This window comes from Arachis stenosperma, chromosome 1 (assembly GCF_014773155.1).
Source record: "Arachis stenosperma cultivar V10309 chromosome 1, arast.V10309.gnm1.PFL2, whole genome shotgun sequence".
Taxonomy (NCBI): domain Eukaryota; kingdom Viridiplantae; phylum Streptophyta; class Magnoliopsida; order Fabales; family Fabaceae; genus Arachis; species Arachis stenosperma.
Window position 1 is genome coordinate 118,378,375 of NC_080377.1, and position 9,971 is coordinate 118,388,345.

Here is a 9,971-nt window from a genome sequence, read left to right on the forward strand (position 1 = left end):
CTGTCATTTGAAGAATTAAAAAGTGTGATTTGTGAGAAGATGGATTCTCAAATATCTAGGAGGGTATCGTGTATTCTGTACAGATATCCTATATCTGTATTTGGTGGCTTCGTTCAATTTCAAACGAAATACGTGACCGATGAAGTGAGCATGCAAGAAATATTTTCAGTGTATCTTGAAAGTCGATCCCGAATTTCGTTCATCGAACCATATATTGAGTTCGAGCAATCTGCGGCGAACCGAGGTATTGAATTGGAATATTACAACAGTGATAATGAGAAAGAATTTGAAAGTAACTATGAGGTCATTGATTCGGGTGTAGATGAAGATCAAGCTGACGATGCTATGGTGGCAGATGTGGTGGATGTGGCAAATGCACTAGCAAACCAGCAGCCGACTTTCATGCGGTCGTTGGATTTGGAGGTCATGCATGCACTAAAGTTTTCTCAATATGTAAATGCAGATATGTAATAATTTTAAATTATGATTTATACATAGATTTTGAGTTTGAGACAAATATTTAAGGCATATAGAGTCATAGGTAAAATATAGCATATAATTAGTAATTGTTTAATTTTTAATTATCAAGTAAACATGTATGTTGAGAAATTTAGTATTTTCACATTCTTGTGTGATTATTAACTTATTAAATATCATTGGGTAAATACCCTTTCCGGCCCCTGAACATTTTAAATTGGGACATGTCGCACCTTTATCATCCAAACACCTCAACCAGGTCCTCAACCATCAACATTAGTGAACGTATCAACCCCTGTGACCGGTTGCCAACAGGTTGCCTGGATGACGTGTCAGGTGGAGGCTGAGTTGTCAAATGCAGGTGCCACGTGTAATTAGAAGTTGTTGCAGGGATTAAAAACTCCCTCCCTGTAACTGAAACGGCGTCGTTGCGTTGGGTTCATATTCTCCCATTCTCGAATGATTGAAAGGGTTTAGGGTTTACATTTTCTGGCTATGTGAGAGGAGTGGCAACAGCGGGCATGGATACTGCAAATTCTGGTGCTTCATTCAATCGCGAGAAAAGATGCGGTGGGTGTGAGGAGAGCTGGGGCAATGGAATGAGTGCCGATGGAAGCATTCTGGAAGGAGCATCGAGAAGGATGAAGAAGAAATTTGTTCCTCCAGTGTGCAATTGCGGATCATACGCCATTTTGTTCGAATCTGGCACTTCAAAAAATCTGAGGAGGCTTTTCTTTGGTTGTTCTTATTTTAAGGTAAATTTTTTTAAATCATTTTTCTTTGGGTTGTTGTCTTTTTTTTGTAACTTGTTGGAGTTTAACAGTAGGCATGTTTGATATAGAACAACATAGGACATTGTAAATACTTTGCCTGGCTAGATGAGTATATTGCTTCTTTTTGTATTGATGAAGTGTTACAAGATAGAGTAGCAGACCCAACGAAAAAGATGGAAGAAAGAATTGCAAAGATAGAGAAGAAGATGGATGAGGTCAAAAACGATGAGAAGAACTGTGGTGCTCTTAGCAGATGGAAAATGTTTGGGTTGATTTTGTTGGGCATTGTAATAGGAAATAGATGTAGTCTAGTTACAACTGTATAATGTTAATATGCCTTTGAACTTGTAAATTCAGTGTTTTGTAATGGGTACAATTTCGGGATGTAGTGAAAGAAAAGACTATGAAATTGTAATAAGCTATGGTTCTGGATTAATAGACATTGTTTAGTCAGTTATAAATATTTTCTACATTTCATGATTTAAATGTAATTGATTGACAGGATCATAGTTGAAAGAAACTGAAAACATAGCAACAATGCACATTTACACAAGGATTATATATTGTCACAAATCCAAGATTTGGAATATGTAGCTCACAAACCATGTGAGACAAAGTTTCCATAAGGTAACACACAAGTTACGTTAGACAAAATTTACAAAATAAAACTCACAAACTATGTGAGGCCAGGTTTCCAAAAAAATATATCCTTACTTGGTAGTAGTTTTTCAAATTATGGACTAGCAACCAAAAAACATAAACAGCATTACAAACAGATAAGTCAATGAGCTGTCTTATGGTCTAAAAATTCTAGTTAACTAAGTCTACTTTGGTGGCCTGAAATTTGGTGTTGGAATGAACTTCAATAAGTTTGAAGAAGTTCTTCCACTTGATGCAGCCACTGTTTCTTTGGATATAGCCTCAACATTTTTGGTGTAGCTGCTGGCTGGCCTGAAAGAGATTGTGGATTCAAAGGACCTGGTGGCCTAAAAGTCTTCAGCTTGGGCCTGAAGCTGGCATTTGGCTGGACTGGTGGTGCAGGACTTGGCTGGCCTGGTGGTGAAGGTGTTGGCTGGCTTGGTATTGCAGGACTTGTCTGGACTGGTGGTGTAGGACTTGGCTGGCCCGGTGGTGAAGGTGTTGGCTGGCCTGGTGTTGCAGGTTCACCTTGAGATTACTATGCAACAACATCAAAATATGTGGTTACTTCACAAAAAAATGAGTTAAAAGGTAAGATTGTATAGCACCGTGAATAACATTTACCACTGGAGGGGCAGCATAGTAAAGGTCAATTCACAGTTCTAACCCTAATTTCCTCTAAAATAGGGTTCAGCCTCTGAGGCATGGGTTTGTTGTGAGTCTGGCCAGATGTTCCACCCTGAAAAAATGAAGAAAGAATTCAATTAAGTTAAAGTATTCCATGGATGAAGAAAGAAAAGCTATTTTTCTTTTCAATTTTTCTATACCTTGTTATGTCTTTTGCTTTTAGGTTGCCAGTTGGGGTTTTTAGGTACTCCCTTGCATGTTTTGAAATAGTGGCCACTTTCTCCGCCTTTACTACAGGTAACCTGGAAGGTCCTTCTAACTTTGTTGCCATCAGTTGGAGCTGGAGGTGTAGTTGATTCCTTTCTCCTCTTAGTTGGTCTACCAACAGGCCTCACAATTTTTGGTGGATCAACCTTCAATTGGTCAGTTGGTTCCCAATACTCTTCATTGGGTACATAGTTGATACAAATGTGATATGTCTTCCTTATGGCCTCCATAGTGAGAAATGGAGACATGAAGTCTTCAGCTGATTTAACCCTCACTCTGGATATTGCTGCAACAGCATGAACACAAGGTACACCTACAGAATTTAATGTATCAAATATAACATCATCCATAGCTCAAATAGAATACCAAAAAAAGTGACATTTGACATGCATACACCTAACCTATGAGCTGCCATAAATTACATGTGCAAGTATGATTTTTCAGGTTAACCCCAAGCTTTTGTGCATTCCTGGATACCTCGAATACAACCCTATCATTGTCACCACACCATTGAGCATTCCACTTGTAACTTTGTGGCTTAATCCATTTGTCCAAATTTATTTGCTGCACTGGTGCCAGCCTTCCTTTATATGCCCCTAGGATCCTCTTGTGTAACCTATGTAACTTATATACTTTTTGTTGATCAGACATCAAATGCCATCCAAAGAGCATGCTTGTCCCGAAGTCCTCCTAAAGGCAACTCAGAAACCATTTCCAATTATCAGTGTTCTCAACCCTGGTTATAGCAAATGCGATGACAAATACATGATTATTTGCATCTTGTGTCACTGCAGAAAGAAGTTGGCCTCCATAGTAACCCTTCAAGAAACACCCATCCAACCCGATGAGTGGCTTGCACCCATTCCTAAAGTCTCTTTTGCAAGCATCAAAACTGATATACAATCTCTGAAACAAGTTTGGCCCTTGTGGTTGGGGTAAGGTGTTCATATTTGATGTGCTCCCTGGATTGCTCTTGTGTATCTCATTCAGATAGACTCTCAGCTTCCCAAATTGTGCCCCTTCATTGCCCAAGACAGTCTCCCTAGCTTGCTTTATTGCTCGTGTAATCATCTTTCAATTCAGTTGAACTCTATAGTCTTCTTTCATATGGTCAATTGCCTCCCTAGGTATCAACTTTGGTTGCGTTTTTAGTCGCAATCCCAATTTCTCAGCAACCCATTTTTTATCAGCAAAGTTGCTTCTATAATCCCGGCGACATGTGTGCTCACTGTGAAATGTCTTGACCTCAAAAGACTCGGTAACCAAGTTCTTCGACACAAAAATTAGCTAAGGACAATCTTCCTCCGCACAAGTTTCTCTAACTCTCCCTGGCTCATTTTTCACATACATACAATCCCTTCCATCTTGCACAAACAAATCCTTAAGTGCTCTTTTAAATTGTTCCATAGTTGCAAATTGCATACCTAGCATAAACTGCACCTCTCCAAATGTTTTTCCCTCATTAAAATCTGGACCAGTAGGCCCCCCTCTCATCATCTGATGAAACGGAAATCACAAAACTCTTAGACTCATATTCATATACAATGTGAGCACCATCAACGACTTCCTCACCAGCCTCAGTTGCAACCCCTTTTTGTCCCACATTTTCAACACTAGTTAGGCCTTCCATATTACCCAGATCTAGCCCAAGACATCCTTCACTACCTTGGCTTTGGCCTAACCCTGAATCTCCACTGCTAGGCCCACTTTCCATTTCCCTATTCAGAACATGTTTCATCCTCCTCTTACCAGTATATCTCCTGGAGGCCCTTCTCTTTGCCATAGTCTTAGGTGAGCAAGACTTTCCATTTTTCTTCTTTTTTTCTTTGTACATCAACAGACTCCTCAGAACTCTCAGCCTCATACCCAGGAGGAGGGGGCTTGTAAGCTTCATCTTCAGCACTTTCGTATGAATCAGAGGATGAGGAAAAATATTCTATTTTAAAGAATCTGTCACCACCAACACATCCTCATCTTCAGAAACCACTTCCTCCACCATAGGATCATCTTCAGTTACAACAGGAATATCCACTCCATGCTCAAAGTAAAGGTGGAACTCATTCAAATTATGGCTCATAGTGAAGTCGCACATATTGTTGATCTTCTTGTCACCATAGAGCACATGCAGACCATCCTCGAACTCAATAACAGTTGGGTCGTGCCAGTAGATTTGTTTGTATGTCAAGTACCCCAAACCCTTGAAAAGTTCCTCCAGGTCCTTCTTGTTTACGAAATCAATATCCATTAGAGGAAACTTCTCTACCTTTCCACCTAAGTAACGTAGCTTACCATTAGCTCTTATAAGCTTTCCGCCATGGTTAAATACAGGGATCACAAACACAGACATCTGCAACATTTATAACCCGGATCATTAAAGTTTTACCGTAATGCACAACAATGCCACCAACATTATCATCACTAAAAACACTACATATAAATTTCATTACCCGGAATACTCACTACGTTAATCAAATCCTAGCATTAACGAACCCTAATTAAAAACAGTGTTTATTGTTAACCACTTTATCCATTAATCATACTGATCAAAACGAACATAAAGCAATTCACACCCCTCATAGACATGCATAGAAAACAATTACATTCTCAACTAACACAATGTGAAAATCGAAAAATAGAACTAACCTTTCACTGCCGTCTCACGCAGTCAACGTCTAAACCCTCCACATGTTTGTCGCAGATTCGATTATACCAGATTTTCGTTCTAGCGTCATGCAAAGGTTCTGGAGGGAAACAATGGTGTGAGATGAAGTGTTAGGACTTTTTAGTGAATGAGTGAAAACAAGAAGGAGATTACAGTAAATGTACTACAAAGGTGAGGGGGAATATGAACCCAACGCAATGATGTCGTTTCAGTTGCAGGGAGGGGGGTTTTTAGTCCCGCAACAGCTTCTAGTTACATGTGGCACCTGTATTTGACAACTCAGCCTCCACCTAACACGTCATCCAGGCAACCTATTAGTAACCGATCACAGGAGTCGATACGTTCACTAATGTTAATGGTTGAGGACCTGGTTAAGGTTTCTGGATGATAAAGGTGCGACATGTCCCAATTTAAAATGCTTCGGAGCCAAAAAGGGTATTTACCCAATATCATTTGATGACCTAGTTGATAAATTTATTTTTTAAATAATTTATTCTTAATCTACGGATCATAGATTTTATTAATACTAATTTATTTATTTATTATCATACTTATAATAATAATTTATTATAACACGTATAATCTTAAAAAAAAATCACTACAATAAATTTATTAATAACAATTAATATTAATTATTTTATTATCATTTATACCTACACATTTTAATAAAAATTATTACTACAATATATTAATAACAATTAATAATAATTAATTTATTATCATTCATCCATAATCTTAATATAAACTATTACTATACTAATCTCTAATATTATCACTATAATTTATTATATTATTATTAATCTATAACATTATTACTATTATCTAAATTAAATAAAAAAATATTTAAAAGTTATTATTACACTAATCTCTAACATTATCATTGTAATTTATTACTACTAATCTCTAACATTATCAATATTATCTTAATTAAATTAAAATATTTAAACATTACTACTACACTAATCGCAAATATTATCAGTATACTTTATTACTACTAATCTCTAACATTATCACTATTATCTTAATTAAATCAAAATATTTAAACATTAGTACTACACTAATCGCTAACATTATCATTATGCCTTTATTACTACTAATCTCTAACATTATCACTATTATTTTAATTAAATTGAAATATTTAAAAATAAAAACTTATATAATTAGGATGATCAAGATAATTGATAATGTGAAATTCTGGATGATTGACGTTTTTTATTCTCCTTCTCTTTAACATTATTGATGGCTGGTGGTCCAATTTTTTTTCTTTTCAAATATATGATTTCATCAATAGAGGTTGAAAAAGGTGGAATTGAAAAATGAAGGATGTTGGAATGAAAATAAAAAGGATGAAAGAGATAGGGTATTTGGAATATACCAGCAGGAGGAGATGGAATGGATGCATGTTTGACGCGTGGTTGGGAGTGCGTAAATCGGACAGTCCGATTTGTATATCTATCAAACCTTAAATCGAACTGTCTAATTTTTTTATCACAGCCATCACACGTCGGTGAAACTCCCTACACTCCCATATATAAACTCGTTATACTCTATGCTTTTCCTAATATTGAAATAAAAAAAAAGTGGTAATCTACACATTTTCAAATTAAATTCATATAAACATAACATTAAAGGTATAGCTGCCTTGAATCATGCAAAGTTTTAATAAACACGAATCTAATTCGAATATTTTATCATAACTATTTAGACATTTGAATCTAATTCTAAATTAACTCAAAATAAATATGATTAAATCGGGTTGACTTGATACGTAAATAATATATAATTTTAAAAAATTTATATAACAAATTAATAAAATCTTACTTTTAAAGACTGATTTTAAATACTATATAGCATTTATATCAAAATAAGTTATTATAAAATAAAAGTAACACTATACAATACAAAACATATTAATTTAAGTATAAAAATATAATATTCCAATACTAATTTTAACGTGAAATATATATTTTAACTATAAAACATGATTTCAGGTCGAACAAGGTCAATTCGAAGTATGATTTAAACTTAATTCAAAAATACTATTGAACAAAAATCGATAAACTCAATATGAACAAATATACTTCAAGTCTAGGTCGACTCGGATCTTAAACACCTCTATATAATATTATGGACTTTGCAGCATGAGTAAAGTATTGGAAAATACTACATGAGTATATGTAGATGAAAGAAGAACTACTAGAGGTATTTATACGACAAGTTGGTTTGGATTTAGGAAAAAATAAGAATTAAATCAATAAAAATTTAATTACTTTAAATAAAATATTTTTTGTAGGTAGATCCGAACTAATTTAAACCGATTAAATACTGGTTTAATTAGTTCATGTAAATAGATGCCTAATTAAAAATTAAATAAAAAAATGAAAAAAAATTCTGTAAATATGTAATAGTTAAAAAAATAGAATAAGAACATTACAAACTACAATACATCATCAAATTCATATTTAAAAAAATATCACTTAATATCTATAAGTTAACAAATTTTAAATCTTTAAAGTATAAAAAAAATTATAAAATAAATCACATAACATGAATCATTGAATTTTTAAGCATCATAAAATAAATTAGCAAGAAAAGGGGATAAAATGATTGCGAGTTAGTAAAAAAATTAGAGTTAAAATAATAAAATTAATATATATTTTAATGTTATAAAAATCTAAGTAATTGGATTATTGGTTCAGTTTCTGTAACTATTAAATTGGTATTTAAACCAGTTAAAATTGGGTATAATCAAGTTTTATCCTATTAAATACAATTATTCTACATACAAAATTAATTAAATGGACTTACGTAAATTTTGATTGAATAATTAGATTATCTATATTCGGAAACACCAATAATAAGTATCATTAGGAGTGACAACACTATTTAAATATTTAATTTTATTTATTAGATTTTAATAATTATAAAAACTGAAAAATGATGTAAATAGAAGCGAAATAAATACAATGCAAATTATTGTAAGACAGGACAGAATTGAATAGGACAAAATTTCCCCTTTACCCACCCATCGCTACTCCTAAGTACCGCCTGATCTACGAGAATTGAAGACGAAATAAATGCTGCTACCGTAATAAGTGAGCATTATCCGAAGTCTCCGAGTGTTAAATTGGTGCAGTGTAAATGTGAATTCCCTAAAGTTAAACCGGGTGCTGACTGCTGAGGTCATGGCTGGGTTTATTTATATAATGAATAGAGACTATAGAGCATTGAGTATTGAGCATCTACTAATTGAATTAATCTATTTCATATTTTCATTCATGCAATCTGCCTTTGATTCAAGACAGGTATTTAAACCTTACTCTCCTACCTAACTGGCCCCTTTTTTCCAACTAAATTTAGTTGGCATAGCCATAATAAAGGACAAAAGGAAATTCGCCATCAATTCCATGTTCACTTGTTAAAATTTTTGGTATCGGGCTGCATCAAGGATTAAAATTTATCTTACAGTCTCTTTACTCAAAAAAAAAAAAAGAAAAATATAGCATATTTCTATTTGTTTAATCATTTTAATTAGAGAAGTCAAACTCTTCACTTAAGAGTTGAGAGAAACATAAAATGACTTTATTTCGGATAAAAATTGTCATATATATAATCCATTTATTTCTTTTGAAACGAGAAAGTTTAACTTCCCTCTACAGGTTCCAATCCAAGCAAACCAGAAATTTTAAACTACCTAAGCGCATTTCACTACAAAAATAAACAACCTAATGCACGGAAAAATGAAGACCAACCAAGTAGAAACTTTTCAAGTTTTAGTTGTTGGGTTGATAGATGATATAGGATGTTAGTACTATTCATCTACTAAAAGTAGAGGGAGATCGGGTGAGATTAAGCAGGTAAAGGTGAAGAACATGGTTCCAAATTGAATGACCCAGCTTAATCTTGTTTGATAAGTATGTATTTGAAATTTATTTATAAAAGAAAACTGATAGTTTTTTAAAGTAACAACTAGAAGTTTATAAACATAAACAATTCTTTCAAATAAATTTCGCTATCAAATATATTAATTATCTGCAATTAGATTTTGTTTCACTTATTTGACTTTTTCACATAAGCGAGAATATGCAAATGTGCACCCAATTAATATTTAATAATGGGTCATTCGTAGTTTAATGGTAGTTAGGAGGGTGATACTGTAAAAACATCATTAAACATGTTGAATAATCGCCTCGCTGGCTGGAGACGGCGGCGGGAAGTGTGCCCCCACGCGCTTTTAGTCAGTTAAATCTGTTGGCTATGAAAATTCTTAACAATTATTTTGCATAAAGAATATCAATTTATAAATTAATAACTACTAAGTTGAATATACTGTAGATTTTAATAGAAACATGCCGGTAAATAAGTAATAATAATTGGGAGCCCTACTTTATTTTTAATTATTTTTAAATATTTAAATAATAAAATTTAAATACTTAACTAAAATTTAAAATTCTATTTGATTAGAAAAAAAAAAAATTAAGAGGATGAGTTAGAATTTTTAATTTAATTTTTGTAAATAATACTAA